Raw genomic sequence first — 20,530 nt, 5'->3', positions numbered from 1 at the left:
TACAAAGTAGGAGATACAGCCCAGTCCACCATTGAGCATGTCTATATGGAGCATTGCCACAGGAAAGCAGCATCCATCATCAAGGACCCCCGTCATTCAGACCATGCTCTCTTCTTACTGCTGTCATCAGGAAGAAGGTGCACAATCCTCAGGACCTATACCACCAGGTTCAGGCGCTAACACGAGGAAATCTGCAGATGTTAGAAATTCAAGCAACACACATCAAAGTCCGCCAGAGAAAGCAGGATCTCCCAGTGGCCACACATTTTAATTCCACGTCCCATTCCCATTCTGATTTGACTATACACGGCCTCCTCTACTGTAAAGATGAAGCCACACTCAGGTTGGAGGAACAACACCTTATATTCCGTCTGGGTAGCCTCCAGCCTGATGGCATGAACATTGACTTCTCAAACTTCCACTAATGCCCACATCCCCCTCGTACCCCATCCGTTATTTCTTTATATACACACATTCTTTTTCTTTTTCTCTCTCTCCTTTTTCTCCCTCTGTCCCTCTCACTATACCCCTTGCTCATCCTCTGGGTTTTTCCCCCCCCCTTTTCTTTCTCCCTAGGCCTCCTGTCCCATGATCCTCTCAAATCCCTTTTGCCAATCACCTGTCTAGCTCTTGGCTCCATCCCTCCCCCTCCTGTCTTCTCCTATCACTTTGGATCTCCCCCTCCCCCTCCCACTTTCAAATCTCTTACTAGCTCTTCTTTCAGTTAGTCCTGACGACGGGTCTCGGCCCGAAACGTCGACTGTACCTCTTCCTAGAGATGCTGCCTGGCCTGCTGCGTTCACCAGCAACTTTGATGTGTGTTGCCACCAGGTTCAGGAACAGTTATTACCCCTCATCCATCAGGCTCTTGAACCAGATGCCTCAGGACCCACACCACCAGGTTCAGGGATAGCTATTAGGCCTCAACCATCAGGTTCTTGAACCAGAGGGGATAATTTCACTCAACTTAACTCGTTGCATCACTGAACTATTCCCACAACCTATGGACTCACTTTTAAGGACTCTTCATCTCATGTTTTTGATAATTTTTTCTTATTAATATTACCTTTATATTTTTTTTCTCAGTTCAAGCTGGTAAAACCTGATATACAGGCAAAGCCAAACATAGTCACTTATCAATTGTTCGGAATTTACAGACTATTCTTGATGGTTGATATAGTGGGTTTCTAGAGATTTACATAAATGTTGTTTAGACTTAATTGTTTAACACTATTGCATGGTGACTTTAGGATGACCCCAGTAGTAGATATTACTATTGGAACAATGTATACCCTGTTCATGTTCCAAAGTCTTTCAATTTCCTTTTTTAATTCAGCATATTTCTGATGTTTTTCACTTATTAATTTTGTATCTTATGTGTGTTTGGAATGGTTATATCTATTAAATATATTGTTCTTGCTTGTTTACCCTGTAATATTATATCCAGACAGTTATTATGGATTGCCCTATCTGCAATAATAGATTGATCACAAAATAATGTGTGGGACATTGACTGGATCAGGCTTGTATTTATAGTAAGGTATGGCATCTTTTATGAACTTGTTCTTTAAAGTAAGGTATGGTGTACTTTATAGTAAGGTATGGTGTCTTTTATGACTTTGTACTTTGGACTGCGTTGTAGAATTTGGAAATGCTATGTCTGGAGCAGTCTGTTGTATGGAGTTGAATCGTGGACCTTATGCAAGGAGGCGCAACGACGACTGGAGGCATTTGAAATGTGGTGTTTAATGAGAATGCAGAAAATTAGATGGGTGATGAAGGTCAGTAATATGGAAGTGTTGAAGAGAGTGAGGAGAGAAAAGGAGTTGCTGAAGAATGTGCAGAAAAGGAAGCTGGAATATGCCGGGCACTTGTAAGAGGTGGTGGACTGCAGAAATTGTTATTGGAAGGGATGATAGAAGGAAAGAGGGAAAGAGGAAGGCAGTGAACCACTTGGTACGATAATGTGAGACAACGGACTGGGTTGAGTTATGCTGAGGCAGGAAACAGGAGGGGCTCATGATAAATATAGGGTAGCCAGGAAGGAGCTTATGAAAGCACTTAGGAGAGCTTGAAGGGGGCATGGGAAGGCCTTGGCATGTAGGATTAAGGAGAACCCCAAGGCGTTCTATGCGTATGTGAAGAACAGAAGGATGACAAGAATGAAGGTGGGGCTGCTAAAGGATAAAGAAGGCAACATGTGCCTGGAGGCGAAGGAAGTTGGGGAGGTCCTAAATGAATACTTTGCTTCAGTATTCACAAGTGACCTTGATCAGGGTGAGGTCAAAATAGAACAGGCCTGTGTGCTGGAGAGTGGGGAGATTAAGGAAGAAGAAGTGCTAGATCTTCTTAAAAACATCAAGATTGATAAGTCCCCAGGGCTGGTCGTGATATACCCCAAGTTGCTGTGGGAAGTGAGAGAAGAGATCGCTGGAGCAGTAGCTATGATCTTTGAATCTTCTTTGGCTGCAGGGGAGGTGCCGGAGGATTGGAGAATGGCAAATGTAGTTCCCTTGTTTAAAAAAGGTAATAGGGAGAATCCTGGGAACTATAGATCAGTGAGTCTTACATCGGTGGTCTGCAAACTATTGGAAAGGATTCTTAAGGATAGGATCTACGAGCATTTGGAGAAGTACAGTCTACTCAAGGATAGTCAACATGACTCTGTGAAGGGAAGGTCGTGCCTCACGAGCCTAATTGAGTTTTTTGAAGAGGTAACAAAAGAAAGTGATGAGGGTAGGGCGGTAGATGTGGTCTACATGGATATTAGCAAGGCAATTGACAAGGTCCCCCACGAGAGACTCATCCAGAAAGTCATGAGGCATAGGATTAGCGGAACCTCGGCTGTTTGGATAAAAAAATTGGCTTACAGGAAGAAAACAGAGGGTAGTAGTGGAAGGAAAGTTTTTTGCCTGGAGGTCGGTGACTAGTGGAGTGCCGCAAGGATCTGTCCTGGGACTCCTGCTCTTTGTGAGTTTTATAAATGACCTGGATGAAGAGGTGGAAGGATGGGTGAGTAAGTTTGTGGATGACACGAAGATTGGAGGAGTTGTGGATGGAGTTGTAGGTTGTCGAAGGTTACAAGAGGATATAGACAAGATGCAGAGTTGGGCAGAAAAGTGGCAGACGGAGTTCAATCTGGATAAGTGTGAGGTGATGCATTTTGGAAGGACAAACCATAAGGCTGAGTACAGGGTTAATGGTCGGTTACTTGAGAGTGTGGATGAACAGAGGGACCTTGGGGTTCAAATCCATACATCCCTCAAGGTCGCTGCACAGGTTGATAGGATAGTTAAGGTGGCCTATGGGATGCTAGGCTTCATTAATGGGGGGATTGAGCTCAAGATAGAGAGGTCATGTTGCAACTCTACAAATCTCTAGTGAGACTGCACTCACAGTATTGTGTTCAGTTCTGGTCACCTCAGTATAGGAAGGATGTGGAAGCTATGGAGAGGGTGCAGAGGAGATTTACCAGGATGTTGCCTGGATTGGAAAACAGGTCTTATGAGGCAAGGTTAGTAGAGCTATGTCTTTTCTCTTTGGAGCATAGAATGATCAGAGGGGACTTGATAGAGGTCTACAAGATTATGAGAGGCATAGATAGGGTGGATAGCCAGTACCTGTTTCCCAGGGCACGAATAACAAATACCAGAGGGCATATGCACAAAATTAAGGGAGGGAAGTTTAGGGTAAACATCAGGAGTAAGTTTTTTACACAGAGGGTTGTGGGTGCCTGGAATGACTTGCCAGGGATGGTGGTGGAGGCTAAAACATTAGGGGTATTTAAGAGCCTCTTGGACAGGCACATGGATGAAAGAAAAATAGAGGGTTACAGGGTAGTGTGGGTTTAGTACTTTTTTTTAAGGAATATATGGGTCGGCACAACATCGAGGGCCGAAGGGCCTGTACTGTGCTGTAGTGTTCTAATGTCCAGTGTCTAGTTTCTCTTCCTCCTTCTGTCCTAGATAATGTTAATCTGAATGTGTTTGAGTGTACATAGAGTTTTCTAAAATTTGTCATTTCAGTTCTTATTTTTCTTTGTAAATTTTCCAGATCAGTTTCAGACCAAGATATTATGCCAGAAGAATACATTAATATGGGTAGAGCAAAGTGTTTATTGTCTTTGTTATAGTTTTACCATTGAGCTCAGTTTGACAGATTTTCTTTAGCCTTGAAGTAAATTCTAGTGAATGTTTACTCTTTATTGAACTATGGTCTATTTTCTTTGCTTGTTGATATCCCAGATGCTTATCTGCTTCATATTCAACCACCAGTTGAATTGTATCCTACTGCTCTGTTTCAGATTCTATTAGCTGTATGGGACTTTTCTTTATGTTTAATATTGTGCACTTCTCTAGTCCAAAGTTCATACTTATACCTTTAGAAAATAGTTTGAATTAATTGCTTTAGCTTTACTGATGAAGGAGCATATCATTTCAAGTGATCCATGTATAGAAGGTGTGTCAAGGTAAAATTCATTAGGTTATTTCTGATTTCATACCTTATTTTTGGTCAATTCAGTAAATTTAAAGCTAGACAGAACCATAGTAGATTTGCCCTGGAAAATACCTCGGTTTATTTTGATAATGGTGGTTTGTTCTTTATTGATTGTTAATAGACAGGGTGATTATAATACGCCAATGTTTCATCAGGTGTTGCAAGAATTTCACAAGTATTAGGTGTAGTTTATATATATTAACAACTTCTATTAGTCATGAGTTGGGGCAGAATTAAATGCTTTTTGGTAGTCACATGAAAGATTTCTGCTTTTCCACCGGGCTTGATTTAGAATTACAGAATCTATTATCAATTGTTCTTTACATCCTTTCGTATCCTTATAGCATCCCGTCTGTTCTTCTGTAAGTACGTTGTGGTTTTCCAAGTGAGTGGTGATTAGCTGCGAGATACATGATGCTACAATATAATATGGTTTTTAAACAATTAATAGGATGAAATTTTGATGGGTCATTTGTGATTTCTCCTTTCGGTAAGAGATTATATGTTTTATCTTTATCAAAACTTCAAGCAATTTTTCAGGATTTTTAAGAAAAATGTTGATATGCATTAATAGGTATGGATGAAGGCAAATCAATTTTTATACCAATAATATGAATATTACCGCTGTCTGTATTTTTCCAGTTGTAGGTATTTTTTATAACCACTTTAGCAAGTCCATTGTAAATTCAGGCGTTTGCATGTCTTTAATTGTGTGTGTGTGTGTGTGTGTGTGTGTGTGTGTGTGTGTGTGTGTGTGTGTGGTTGGGGGGGGGGTGGGGTGTTCTTTTTCCTCCCTCATCCAGCTTGCTTCTTGGTTGTGTGTCAGCCTGTTTGACCAGATATTAGACCAAAAGTTGATTATCTCTATCTTTTCTGGGAATTCTGTGCTAGGGTTAGTGACACTTTGATATGTCGAATTGATTCATTTATAGAATCACATTCACAGTAGAACAAAGAAATACAATGGAATTACAGGCAGCATCTCTAGGAAGAGGTACAGTCGATGTTTCGGGCTGAGACCCTTCATCAGGACTAACTGAAGGAAGAGCTAGTAAGAGATTTGACAGTGGGAGGGAGAAGGGGAGATCCAAAATGGTAGGAGAAGACAGGAGGGGGAGGGATGGAGCCAAGAGCTGGACAGTTGATTGGCAAAAGGGATATGAGAGGATCATGGGACAGGAGGCCCAGGGAGAAAGGAAAGGGGAAGGGGGGAAAACCCAGAGGATGGGCAAGGGGTATAGTGAGAGGGGCAGAGGGAGAAAAAGGAGAGAGAGAGAAAGAATGTGTATACATAAATAAATAACGGTTGGGGTACAAGGGGGAGGTGGGTTTCAATTAGTCCTGACGAAGGGTCTCGGCCCGAAACATTGACTGTGCCTCTTCCTAGAGATGCTGCATGGCCTGCTGCATTCACCAGCAACTTTGATGTGTGTTGCTTGAATTTCCAGCATCTGCAGAATTCTTTGTGTTTACAATGGAATTGCATTGATTGGTCTTATCTCAAACAATAACGAGGTGACCTACAGGGAAGAAGTAATCTCTCTGACACAGTTGTGTCAAGAAAGCAACCTCTCCCTGAATGTCACAAAAACAAAGGAGCTGGTTGTGGATTACAGGAGGAATGGAGATGGGCTAGCTCCTATTGACATCAATGGATTTGAGGTAGAGAGGGTAAACAGCTTTAAGTTCCTCGGCATCCACATCATCGAGGACATGGCACAACAGCACCTTTCACCTCAGACTGTTGAGGAAGCATGGTGTGGGCCTCCAGATCTTAAGAACTTTCTACAGGGTCACAATTGAGAGTATCCTGACTGGCTGCATCACTGCCTAGTATGGGAACTGTACCTCCCTTAATCGCAGGACTCTGCAGAGTTGTGAACTTCCCATGATTCAGGACACTTACAAGGACAAGTGTGTAAAAAGGGCCCGTAGGATCATTGGACACCCAGGTCTCCCCAACTACTATCTATTCCAGCTGCTACCATCCAGGAAGTGCTATGGGTACCACAGCATAAAAGCCAGGACCAACAGGCTCCAGGACAGCTTCTTCCACCAGGCCATCAGACTGATGAACTCACGCTGATATGAGTGTACTCTATATTACACTGACTGTTCTACTTATTATAAATGATTATAAATTACTATGATTGCATCTTGCACATTTAGGTGGAGATGCAACGTAAAGATTTTTACTCCTCACATACGTGAAGGATGTAAGAAATAAAGTCAATTCAATTCAATTCAATGTCCTGTATAAAACTTTTTCATTGTTTCTGAACTGATAATTCTGTTTTCTTCATCTGGCATTCTTCATGTATCTATTTCGTCTGGGTTTGTACGCACCACATTGTCTGTTGTCTTCTCTCATTGCTTCCTCCAATGACCTCTGCTCAAAATGCTGCTCCAGCACTGCTAAGAGGGCCCTGCCGTTACACTGCTCAGCTGGCATTAGGTTAAGGAGGACCCACAGGGCATCTCGCTCCAGCACCAAGGCAATATGCATCACCGTCTTGGTGTGCCGTGTAGCAAGTTTGACTTGTGCCAGGTAAGACTCCAGGCAGCTGGTACTGTCATATCTGGGAAGCTTCAGGGTGGACTTTATGGTGTGAATTGCTGAGTTGTTGTGTGAATTGTTTTAAGCTGTTGGCCTGGGGTCAATTTAGTAACACTGATATTTATGCACAGACAATAAAGTGCAAGCTTCGATTAATTCAGAGCTGTGAAGTGAATTGTCTAACCTAGATTAACTGATGATAGATCAACAGTTCAAAGTTCCAAAAAATTATCAAAGTACATCTACGTAACCATATGGTACTTTAAGATTCATTTTATAGAATCACGTTCACAGTGGAACAAAGAAATACAATGGAATAAACGAGAAACTACACACAATGACTGACAAACAACCAATGTGCAAAAGAAGACTACCTGTGCAAATATAAATAACAATAATAACAATAATGATGAAGTAAATAAATAAAACTGAGAACATAAGATGAAGAGTCCTTGAAGGTGAATCCACAGTGTTATGTTTTGTAACTTCAAAACATTAAACTAATTGAAAAGAAAAGATAGGAGTCTGAAATGTGAGGCTAGTTTTGTTTTGTTTACTGTAGTTCAAGACACGCATGAATGATGATGTAAGGTATTCACTTATTTTTATATATAACCCATAATGAATAACCTAAATGAACAAGAATGCTTAATCAACCAATTAATTTACAATATTACTCAAATATTGAGTACTGAGTGCCTCCTGGGAGGGGGCAGAAGATGGCGGTGCGAGGGCAGTGCGCACGGACACTTCGATGATGATATCTGTTATCTGTCAAGTAGGGGACCGTGCACAATCCTGATCTGATGGAGATAGACGTGAGAGCACGGAGAAGCATCTGGAAAACTTCTGAAATGCCCGCTTCGCTTCCGCTGCTACTGTGTGGTAACCAGAATCTCCGGAGCAGAAGGCCCTGAAATCCTCGGCTTTGCGCGTTTCATCGAAAGCGCTCGGCAGCGGAAGGCGCTCGGGAGGCTGTATCGGTGAGGCTGGTCGGAAGCTTGGATTTTTCGGACAGATGGGCTCAGTGTCGGCTGTGGTTGGCTGCTTTCAAGGTATTGGCAAGTTGTCGGTGCCTGGAGGTTTATGGCAGGGAGTTTCTCTCTTTTGCCGCCTGCTATCGGGGACTCAGGAGTCGATGGACTCGGGACTTTGAGACTTTTTTTTGACTGTGCCTATGATCCGTTCTTCATCAAATTATGGTATTGTTTTGCACTGCTGTAACTATATGTTATAATTATGTGGTTCTGTCAGTGTTAGTCTTTGGTCTGTCCTGTTTTCCGTGATATCACTCCAGAGAAACGTTGTATCATTTCTTAATGCATGTATGCATTTCTAAATGACAATAAAAGAGGACTGAGTGTTCTCATAATCTAAATACTACTGAAATATTAAATATACAACACTCCTCCCTGCCTAGCAATAAACTCTAACTGAAGTTAGAATGCATCTCAACTACATACACAGTATACTATATAATGCAACTACTATACAGACGTCCACAGCACAGTAAATTTTTAAGTTGCACTATTCGGGCCAAAAGATTCAGTCGCTGTGAGGCTTTCTTACTCTTGTCGGATAATGTTTTTCCTGACAATGGCAATCACTCTGCTTGGCTGGTGAGACTTGTGGACGTGAAACAATCTTAGTTTCTGTGGAGGCTGTAGGAGCTGACTCAGAGACTGCAGGAAATGGTTCCGACAGCTTTGGATACCTTACTTCTGTTTTTCTCACCTTTTCTCTCTGGATTTACTTGCTTCTCTCCCAGTCCCATCTTCATTCCCTCCCTCTATCCTGCTCTCGATCCCTGTCATGGTCTATCTCTATCTCTTCACTCTTTTCCAACTTGTCTCCTCACTTTTTCTCACCTTCCTTTCTCTTTTTCCTCAGATGCGCACCTTGGTCTTCGGAAGGTGCATTTAGTTCACAGGGGTATTCCCTTATTAAACCTTCTGCTGTTGCCTTTATGATCATATCTCTCCTCTTGGTTTTCTCATCCACATCATCATCTGACAAATCCTCTGTTTTCGTATCTCCATTGACTCCTTTTTGTTTGGCCTTCCATTCATCCAGCTGGGCTTTGGTCTTTTGCACCTACTTTTACAAGCAGCTTTTTGTCTCCCACTTGATGTTCATCTAATAATCTTAATCAAATCAAATCAAATCAAATCGAGTTTAATTATCATTCAAACATGTGTGGTTACAGCTGAAGGAGGCAGCATTTCTCTGAGGCCAGGGTGCAAAAAATACATGAGCATTCAAAACAGTGAGAAAGAAAAGAAATACGTGGTCATGCAAGGAAACACATTTTTAGTCCAAGACAACAGATTTTTAGTCCAAGACTGTGAGCGACAAGTCCTGCAAGTCCAGCCTGGAATTCCACTGATCCACCACTGGAGGGCAGTACCGACAGGAGAGACCACCTCCGACTGAGGATGAAAACTATATGGCTTGAGGCCTAGACTCGCTACAACGGGGGCTACGCTGCGGTCTCACTGTCTGCTCACCACCAAACAAGGGAAACAGATCTTGCTTTTGTAAGAGAAACGCCGAAGACAGTCACTCAGGGTTTCTCTGTATGCTCACTGATGCAGTAGACCTGCTGTGCTTGCAGTTATTGGAGTCCAGTATAGTCTTATGATCATAAAAAAACACATTTAACAAAGAAAAGAGCACCTATGTTTGGCCCCTGAGAGGCTGCTGCATCTGTACCGCCATCTTACCAGAAGTGAGGCACACAGAGTAGATTCTGATTCTTTATGTTCACAAAAGCTGAATGCTTGTAACTTTCCTGAAGCTCCTTGAACTCTCTTCCAGCACAGAACCAAGCCACATTTTGCAAGTACTGCCTAATTAACATATCAGAAGCTTTCTCAGATATGTTGCCTACAAAAACTGTTGTTTGTTGGAAGCAACACACATAAAAATTGCTGGCGAACACAGCAGGCCAGGCAGCATCTCTAGGAAGAGGTACAGTCGACGTTTCGGGCCGAGACCTTCGTGAGTCCTGACGAAGGGTCTCGGCCTGAAACGTCGACTGTACCTCTTCCTAGAGATGCTGCCTGGCCTGCTGCGTTCACCAGCAACTTTTATGTGTGTTGCCAGAAATTCCAGCATCTGCAGATTTCCTCGTGTTTGCGTTGTTTGTTGGAACTCTGTTTTCATCACTTTCACAATTCCTCTGAGCAACATAGGTTTTCTTGGTCCAAGAAGCTTTCCAACCAGAGGCACAGGGGTTGGTACCAACACATGTTTGCTCTCTGTTGGGCAATGGTTCATGGTGGTCAGCATGGACACAGTTGTGGCATCAACCAGTACCTTTCGTAATTTTCTTTCTGTTGACTCTATTGAAAGGGATGCGGCATGCAAATGGTGGGTGGATCTCCAATCAAGTTGTAGTTGTCTCTGACAATCATGGTCCCACAATGCTGTCCCTCCTGATTTTATCACATACAAGACCAATGTGGCTTGTTTAATGTTCTATTTCACTGTTACAAATGTCATTCCCATAGGAATCATCTTTTCTCCAGAATAATTTCTGAGCTGGATATCTGCAGGCTTCAGTTCAGTATCTTTGAAATGTTGTTCAAACACATTTTGTGGAATGACTGACACAGCCCAGCCAGTGTCGAATTCCAATTTGTTGTTCACTTCTAGTGTAAACCATCTTGCTTGTCTGTTATTAGTTTTCACATTGTGAATCTCAAGGCTATTGCAGTCTTGTGTCACTCTCATCATCAGATTTTTTATCAACCTTCATGCATGCAAACTATATGCCTTTAAATCCAATGCACAGAGCAAAATTGGCACTTGCTTCTCATTGGCTATTCCATTTGCTTAAAGTACTCCTCGATAACTCAGTGCACATGATCCAGTTATCCATTGTTCAATGATCTCTCCAATTTAGCCAGCCATTTTTGCTCTTTTTCTATTTATTATCATTATTATCCGGTACTCACTGTTTATGGTGGACCCGTGAATTTTTCCATTTTCTACCTTTTTTTTAACTCAATCGCCTTTGCTTTTGCGAAGAAAATATGCTGCACCGTAGAAAAAACATGGGCTGTGGTTTTTTTTTATTAAACTTGACCATTTCTCTCTGCACTTTTTTAAAAACTCAAGCATTTTGCTGTGCATCAAAAGGCAGGTTGCCATCTTGAGTGCATTTAAAATACGTGGACACGTATCAGGTGATAGTGCCATTCACTTATTTTCACATAAGGAATTATTTAAATGAGCAAGAATGCTTAATCAATCAATATATTTACAATATTATTCAAATACTACTGAAACATTAAATGCACAACACATTGATTGTGGAAGCAGTTCAGAATTGAATTGAGTGAAGTTATCCTGGTTGGTTGAGGAGCCTGATGTTTGAAGGGTAATAACTGTTCCTGAACCTGGTGATGTGGGACCTAAGGCTCCTGTACCTCCTTCCCAATGGCAGCTGTGAGAAGAGAGCGTGTACGAGATGGTGGGGTCCTTGACAATAGATGCTGTTTTCTCCTGGCAATGCTCTTGGTGCATGTGCTCTGTGGTGGAGAGGGCTTTGTTTGTGATGGACTGCGGTTTTGGCGGGCTTTTCCATTCTCGGGCCATAATGCCGCCAGCCAGGATACTCTCCACTAAGTATCTATAGATGTTTGTCAATGTTTTAGATGGCGTGCTGAATCCGCACAAACTTCTAAGAAACACGCTCTCATGATTTCAAGGGGCTCTTACACAGAATCCTAATCATTTTCTCAAATGCATTTATACAGCACGAACTGCGCTTTATCTATGCACATAAAATTAGTCAAGCATATCATGAATTATTTTTCCACAGGTTTTGATTGATGACATATTAAACCCACAGCTCTTGACCTCCCATTCCCGTTTAGAATAATTAGACTTAACATGCTCTGAGAGTCAGAGATATACGAGGTCAGAAGCCAGGTATGTAATTTTACAAGGTCAACAGCCAATGAAGTATTGGCAAACTATCGTAAGCACACTGGGTCTAGTTGTTCAATGACATTTCAGAAGACTGAGGGAACACTTTTATAGATAAAATGCTGAGAATTATAAACAGTACAAAATCAGAAAGCTCAAACTAAGTAAATCTGTCTTTAAATCTGACATAATTTTAAGATGATTGGAAGAAAGTATAAGGGGGGGTGGAATGTCAGAGGTAGGTTTTCTACACAGAGAGTGGTGGGTGTGTGGAAAGTGCTGCCGGGGCTGGTGGTGGCAGCAGATACATCAGGGATGTTTAAGAGACTTTTGGATAGGCACATGGATGAGAGATAAATCGGAAGGCTGTTTGGGAGGGAAGGGTTAGACTGACTTTAGAGTACGTTAAAGGGATGACACAACATCATGGGCTGAAAGGCCTGTACTGTGCTGTACTGCTCTATGTTCGATATTGTGGACAAATTAAAATGAAATACAGGTGTCCCCCGCTTTTCGAACGTTTCCTTTATGAAACCTCACTGTTACGAAAGACTTACATTAGTACCCTGTTTTCGCTTTCAGAAGGTGTTTTCACTGTTACGAAAAAAGGAGCGTGCGATAAAAAATCGGCGCGCGAAAAAATCAGCGTGCAATAAAAGGCAGCGCGTGCCCCGATCAGCCGCTCCCCCCCCCGCCGGATTCTCGCCGGCATTGCTTAAACACGAGCCTGTGAGCAGCCGTTTGCAAGATGAGTTCTATGGTATCGGAAAAGCCTAAAAGAACTCGTAAGGGTGTTACACTTAGCGTAAAACTAGACATAATTAAGCGTTTCGATCATGGTGAACGAAGTAAGGACAAAGTGAGTTTGGCTTGTGGAAGCTGACGAACATGGTGTTGAAGAGGTTTTGGCATCCCATGACTAAGAACTGACAGATGAAGAGCTGATGCAATTGGAAGAGGAAAGGATAACAATCGAAACCGAATGAGTAATGATAAAGTACGACTTTAATTTTGAAAGGGTACGTCGGTTTAGGGGATATTTGCAGGATGGTTTGAGTCCTTACAAAGAACTGTGTGATAGAAAAATGCGTGAGGCTAGCAGTCAAGCAAGCCTTCCACATCAGCCACAGCAGAAGACGAACCTCAACCTTCGACATCGAGGCGGGCAGAGATAGAAGATGACCTGCCTGCCCTAATGGAAACAGACGATGACGAGATGACACCCCAGTGTCCCACCACCCCAACCCCCAGGCCATGGACAGATACAGATTCACGGAGAATGCAGCAGTAGCCGGGAGGCACACAGCACATCTTTAAGAAAAAAGCCGAAATAAACATACTAATTAATTAGGTGCCGCCGACATGTAATTGTCGGCCCAGATCAGAGACGGCGCAGTCGGAAATCGGCACTGATCTGGGCCGACAATTATGTGCCGGGCGGCACCTAATTAATTAGCATGTTTGTTTCGGCTTTTTTCTTAAAGATGTGCTGTGTACCTCCCGGCTACTGCTGTACCCCTGCATGCTTTGCGCAATGTATCAGTCGGCAGCCCAGAGGGTGGAGGCCACTGCACCACCCAACCTGCGACGACTCAGCCCAACACACCATCATCAGTGTGCTCGGCGCTGTCTTCCCGACTCCGGTAAGTGATACTACACTGTACATACATTATTTCTACTTTATATCGGCTGTGTATTTTCATGTGTTACTTGGTATGATTTGGCAGCTTCGTAGCTTACTGAAGAGCGCTAGCACCGTGTTTTTGCCAACAGCGCTTGCGTGAGATTTTCTGCCGACGGCGCTTGCGTGAGATTTTCGCTACGGAGAACAGTGCAGTAATGATTGTGGAAAAGTATTTCTACTTTATATAGGCTGTGTATTTATCATATCATTCCTGTTACTGTTATTTTAGGTTTTATGTGTTATTTGGCATGATTTGGTAGGTTATTTTTTGAGTCTGCGAATGCTCACAAAATTTTCCCATATAAATAAATGGTAATTGCTTCTTCGCTTTACGACGTTTCGGCTTACGAACCATTTCATAGGAACGCTCTACCTTCGGATGGCGGGGGAAACCTGTAATGAAGCAAAATGACGCTCACAGGTACGGGCAGAAAAGAAAGGGTATTCACAAAAATGAATACTTAAATTTAAGACAAAGATAATCCAGAAGTTGCTTTGAATCCTGGGAATTAAAGTGTCAACAAATAACAAATGAGCTTTTGCACTCATTGGAGTTGAGAAGAATGAAGGGGCTTCTCGTTGAAACCCACTGCATATTGAAAGGCCTGGAAAGAGTGGATATGGAGAGAATGTTTCCTACAGTGGAGGAGTCTAGGACCAGGGGGCACAATCTCAGACCAGAAGGATGTTCCTTTAGAACAGAGATGAGGGGGAATTTCTTTAGCCAGAGGGTGGTAAATCTGTGGAATTCATTAGTAGAGATGGCCGTGGAAGCCAAGTCATTGGGTATATTTAAAGCAGAGTTTGATAGGTTCTTGATTCGTAAGGTCATCGAAGGTCATGGGAAGAATGCAGGAGAGTGGGGTTGAGAAGGATAATAAATTGGGTGTAATTCAATGGGCTGAATGGCCTAATTCTGCTCCTGTGTATAATGGTCTTATGAATCTAGTTCCCTTCCAGGGAAAATCGTGCAAATTCATGTTCCATTTAATGAAACTACCTGGTGGTCAGCCAAGCCTACCACGTGAAGCTCCTTCTATCTCTAAACATTTCAGTTGTCTTATTTTCAAAGTGGGAGGCTTAAGTTTTGTCAAGATATTTTCACACCCCTGGCACTAAGAATTCACTCCATAGCTCTCTGCTGTACTGCCTCAGGGTTTCAAAGTCTTCTGTATTACTTGGCAACCAGAATTGGATGCAGTATTTATGGAGCTATCTCATTGCAACATTATAAAGTTAGTTCACAAATTGTTATGAGTACAAGAGCCTGAATTTTTCATAACTCATTTTTTGTTAGACGAGTTAGAGCAGAAGAAAAAAGAACTGTTTTCACAGAAAACAATTAAGGAGATTTCTTGCTTCTCTGGCTAAATGCCAGAGACATTGGTATTTGCTTTGATTCTTTGGCCAACTAAATTAACAGATTGTCCTATATGAAAGAGTAATATCACTCAATAAAGTGCCATTGGGTATTAGCATAACAGCAGTTTAAGCCATTTAGAAGAACGCAAATTGATTTAAAAACATGAATTAAGCCGTAAGAAATTCAAAGTAGAGCTTGAAAAGAGACAACATCTATTGAACTATTTCTTTAAGAGGAGATGTTGCCCTTTACAATCTCCAGTTAAACAACACAACTTGGGAATTCATTGCTGAATTAAAATTTGAACAACATCAACATAGGTTGATCTTGTCAATTATATTGACTGGTGGTTTCCTTAATCCATTAAAAATAATCTCACATAATCACTATTGTCCAGAACACTAATCAGGCATCACCATACCTGCCTTAACCTTGGAATGGGTGCTGTAGAGATGATGATAATGTCTGGACTAAAAGAGTTAAATTAAAAAGACAATATACCCTCAGTGGCCATTTTATTAGGTACACCTGTACACCTGCTCATTTTGATAGACCAATCATGTGGCCACAACTCAATACATAAAAGCATGCAAACATGATTAAGAGGTTCAGTTGTTGTTCAGACCAAACATCAGAATGCGATCTAAGTAACTCTGTGACCGCGGAATGATTGTTGGTACCAGACGGGTTGGCTCGAGTATCTCCGAAACTGCTGTTCTCCTGGGATTTTTATGTACAACGGTCTCTGGAGTTTATAGAGAATGGTTAAAAAAAAAATGAAAAAAAAAATCATCCAGTGAGCAGCAGTACTGTGGGCAAAAATGCCTTCTTAATAAGAGAGGTCAGGGGAGGATGGCCAGACTGGTTTTAGCTGACTGGAAGTTGACAGTAACTCAAATAGCCATGTGTTACAACAGTGGTGTGCAGAAAGTCATTTCTGGACACACAGCACATCGAACCTTGAAGTGGAAAGACTGCAGCAGCAGAAGACAACTCAGTGGCCACTTTATTAGGTACCGGAGGTACCTATAAAATGGACACTAAGTGTACACAGACTAGATTCAGAGTTGAATTTGATAGACCGAGGGGTGAGCTAACCTGGATGCTTGTGAGGGAACGTGGTGACCTTAAAATTAGAATCGGACGATATTAGAAAGTACTTTACACAAAGTAGGAGAAATCTGGAACTCTATCCCCCAAATAGATGTTGACTTTATGTTTTGGACAAATGGATCAACTGAAAATGTCTAAACTCAGAGAACGGATATTTATTGCACAAGTGAATAACTGGTCATGGAATTAAGGTGTTTAATTAGAGCTAATCTGATATTTTTTATCATTTAATGTTCAAAGAAGGGTAAATGGATTATCTTATTTTCCTCATTCCTATAAATGACCATTGTATAGAAATTAAATGACCCTGCTTTTAGTGTACTAAATTAATCCTGTGTATTGCTAACACTAGATTAGATTAGATTAGATTATGAGGACACACAGTCCTCTTTTATTGTCAATTAGTAATGCATGCATTAAGAAATGATACAATTTGTTCCTCCAGAATGATATCACAGAAACACAAGACAAACCAAGACTAAAAAAACGGACAAAAACCACATAATTATAACATATAGTTACAACAGTGCAAAGCAATACCGTAATTTGATGAAGAACAGACCATGGGCACGTAAAAAAAAGTCTCAAAGTCTCTCGAAAGTCCCATCATCTCACGCAGACAGTTGAAGGGAGAAACTCTCTTCCTTCCCTGAGCTTCCAGCCAGCGCCACAAACTTGCTGATGCAGCATCCTGGAAGCACCTGATCACAGACTGACTCTGAGTCCATCCGAAAACTTCGAGCCTCCGACCAGCTCTCCAACACCAAGCACCGAGCACCATCTCTGCTGAGCACTTCAACCCCGGCCCCGACAACAGGCAATAGGCAAAGCCGAGGATTTAGGGCCTTCCCCTCTGGAGATTCTCGATCTCACAGTAGCAGCGGCAGTGAAGCAGGCATTTCAGAAGTTTCTCCGGATGTTCCTCTGTGCTTCTTCACGTCTGTCTCCGTCAAATCAGGATTGTGCACGGCATCCTACTTCACAAATGCGATATCATTCGGAGCGCCCCCCTCACTGTAAACAGTCACAAAATTAGTCCATGCTTTAAAAAGTGTTATTGTCAGCAGATATTAGAACCTGACATCAGGATTTACAGACTTCATATTTTACTCAGCAGATAGAGGTACTGTAATGCCATTCACAGCTCATCAGTAACACTCTGAAAATGGGTCAGCACTCTCAAGGCGAACCCTCCATTGTAGATTCAAGAGACAGGATCAAACGGGTAAGGGGCCAATACCAAATATTAGGAGTGGGAGGGGAGAAGATGGGATAACAGCATGTTGGTCTCCCAAAGGAGAAACAAACAGAATTATCAGACCCCATTACCTAACAATTAAAAGCAGCCTTCAGGACCACACATTAGAATTCAGTGAACTCCAGTGAACTCCTAACTGCAGATCACAAAAGCCTTAAACTGCACTGAGAGCTTCCATGCCCAAATCTGAGTACAAGACAAAATTACAGGATGATTTTTAACACATATGTAACGCTGAGGCAGTGCTTAAAACCATGTGAACTTCACTTCATTCAGTGTGAATGATCTTTGTTAAACTGTGAGTTTATTACAAAGGTCTTGAGCTGGATCCCTCTGATCTGATTTCCATTGGTAAGTAATTACTCAGTGCTGCACCCAACAATGATGTGGTCAGCAACACGTGCAATGCTGGCGGAACTCACCAGGCCAGGCAGCATTCAATGTTTGAGGCTGAGACCCTTCTTCAGTGCCGGAAAGGAAGGGAGAAGAAGCCAGAAGCTCCGCTTCTTCCTTTCCAGTCCTAATGAAACGTCGACTGTTTATTCCTCTCCATAGATGCTGCTTGACCTGCTGAGTTACTCCTGCATTTTGTGAGTGTTGCTCGGATTTCCAGCATCTGCAGAATCTATGTTGATGATGTCATCACGGGTTAACCAAACGGAAAAGATTTGCAGAAAAGCAAATGGGGAGCAGACACCTCAAACTGTGCCCAAATCATATATTATGCACTGTATATGAATAAAAAAAACATGGGTGTAAATACTTACTTTGATAATCTAGTATCTTAGCTCAAAATTTCATTCTTTTGACCTATCATGTTCAAAATTACGGACGTTGAACCCACAGACTGTACCAACCTTGAGTTGTTCCGGTACTAATGGAACTTGACAAACAGGAGATAGATTTAACTTCAGATGTCAGTGTTACCGTGCTGGTAAAAGCAGATGGAGATACATGAGCCGTGTTCTACTTTAAGTATTCCTTTCTGGTCAAAGAACATACAACAGTCCAGCACTGGACAGGCCATTTTGTCTATAATGCTCTGCTGATTTTGATGCCAATTTATACTAAATGTCCCCCTCCTGTGTATCATCCATATCCCTCTATTCCCTTCGTATTCATGAGTGACCAAGGGCTGGACTGGAACCAATGTCCGAGGGGGAGCGTTTGCTCCTGTTGTTCAGGAGGATTTAAACTAATGTGGCAGGGGGATGGGAACAAGTGCAGAAATGAGGGTAGAAGCAAAAAGTAGTAAGGTGAAAAGTAAAGTGGCAGGCCGGCAAATCCAGGGCAAAAATCAAAAAGGGCCACTTTTCAACATAATTGTATAAGGGCTAAGAGTGTTGTAAAAGCGAGCCTGAAGGCTTTGTGTGTCAATGTAAGGAGCAGGCGTAACAAGGTGGATGAAATGAATGTGCAGATAGTTATTAATGATTATGATATAGTTGGGATCACAGAGACATGGCTCCAGGGTGACCAAGGATGGGAGATCAACAGGGGATATTCAATATTCAGGAGGGATAGATATGAAAGAAAAGGAGGTGGGGTGGCATTGCTGGTTAGAGAGGAGATTAACACAATGGAAAGGAAGGACTTTAGCCGGGAGGATGTGGAATCGATATGGGTAGAGCTGCATAACACTAAGGGGCAGAAAACGTTGGTGGGAGTTGTGTACAGGCCACCTAACAGTAGTAGTGAGGTTGGGGATGGCATTAAACAGGAAATTAGAAATGCGTGCAATAAAAGAACAGCAGTTATAATGGGTGACTTCAATCTACATAAAGATTGGGTGAACCAAATTGGTAAGGGTGCTGAGGAAGAGGATTTCTTGGAATGTATGCGGGATAGTTTTCTGAACCAACATGTCGAGGAACCAACTGGAGAGCAGGCCATTGTAGACTGGGTATTGAGCAATGAGGAAGGGTTAGTTAGCAATCTTGTCGTAAGAGTGACCATAATATGGTGGAATTCTTCATAAAGATGAAGAGTGATATAGTTAATTCAGTAACAAAGGTTCTGAACTTAAAGAGGGGTAACTTTGAAGGTATGAGACGTGAATTAGCTAAGATAGACTGGCAAATGACACTTAAAGGATTGACGGTGGATATGCAATGGCAAGCATTTAAAGATCGCATGGATGAACTACAACAATTGTTCATCCCAGTTTCTCAAAAGAATAAACCAGGGAAGGTAGTGCACCCGTGGCTGACAAGGGAAATTAGGGATAGTATCAATTCCAGAGAAGAAGCATACAAATTAGCCAGAAAAAGTAGCACACCTGAGGACTGGGAGAAATTCAGAGTCCAGCAGAGGAGGACAAAGGGCTTAATTAGAAAAGGGAAAAAAGATTATGTGAGAAAGCTGGCAGGGAACATAAAAACTGACTATAAAAGCTTTTATAGATATGTGAAAAGAAAAAGATTGGTTAGGACAAATGTAGGTCCCTTACAGTCAGAAACAGGTGAATTGATCTTGGGGAACAAGGACATGGCAGACCAATTGAATAACTACTTTGGTTCTGCCTTCACTAAGGAGGACATAAATAATCTTCCGGAAATAGTAGGGGACCAAGGATCTAGTGAGATGGAGGAACTGAGGGAAATACATGTTAGTAGGGAAGTGGTGTTAGGTAAATTGAAGGGATTAAAGGCAGATAAATCCCCAGGGTGAGATGGTCTGCATCCCAGAGTGATTAAGGAAGTAGCCCAAGAGATAGTGGATGCATTAGTGATAATTTTTCAAAACTCTTTAGATTCTGGACTAGTTCCTGAGGATTGGAGGGTGGTTAATGTAACCCCACTTTTTAAAAAAGGAGGGAGAGAGAAACCGGGAATTACAGACTGGTTAGCCTAATATCGGTGGTGGGGAAAATGCTGGAGTCAGTTATCAAAGATGTGATAACAGCACATTTGGAAAGCGGTGAAATGATCGGACAAAGTCAGCAGGGATTTGTGAAAGGAAAATCATGTCTGACGAATCTCATAGAATTTTTTGAGGATGTAACTAGTAGAGTGGATAGGGGAGAACCAGTGGATGTGGTATATTTGGATTTTCAAAAGGCTTTTGACAAGGTCCCACACAGGAGATTAGTGTGCAAACTTAAAGCACATGGTATTGGGGGTA

The sequence above is a fragment of the Mobula birostris genome, chromosome 1 (assembly GCF_030028105.1).
Source record: "Mobula birostris isolate sMobBir1 chromosome 1, sMobBir1.hap1, whole genome shotgun sequence".
NCBI classification, from domain to species: Eukaryota; Metazoa; Chordata; class Chondrichthyes; order Myliobatiformes; family Myliobatidae; genus Mobula; species Mobula birostris.
Note: the sequence above shows the minus strand (reverse complement) of the source record.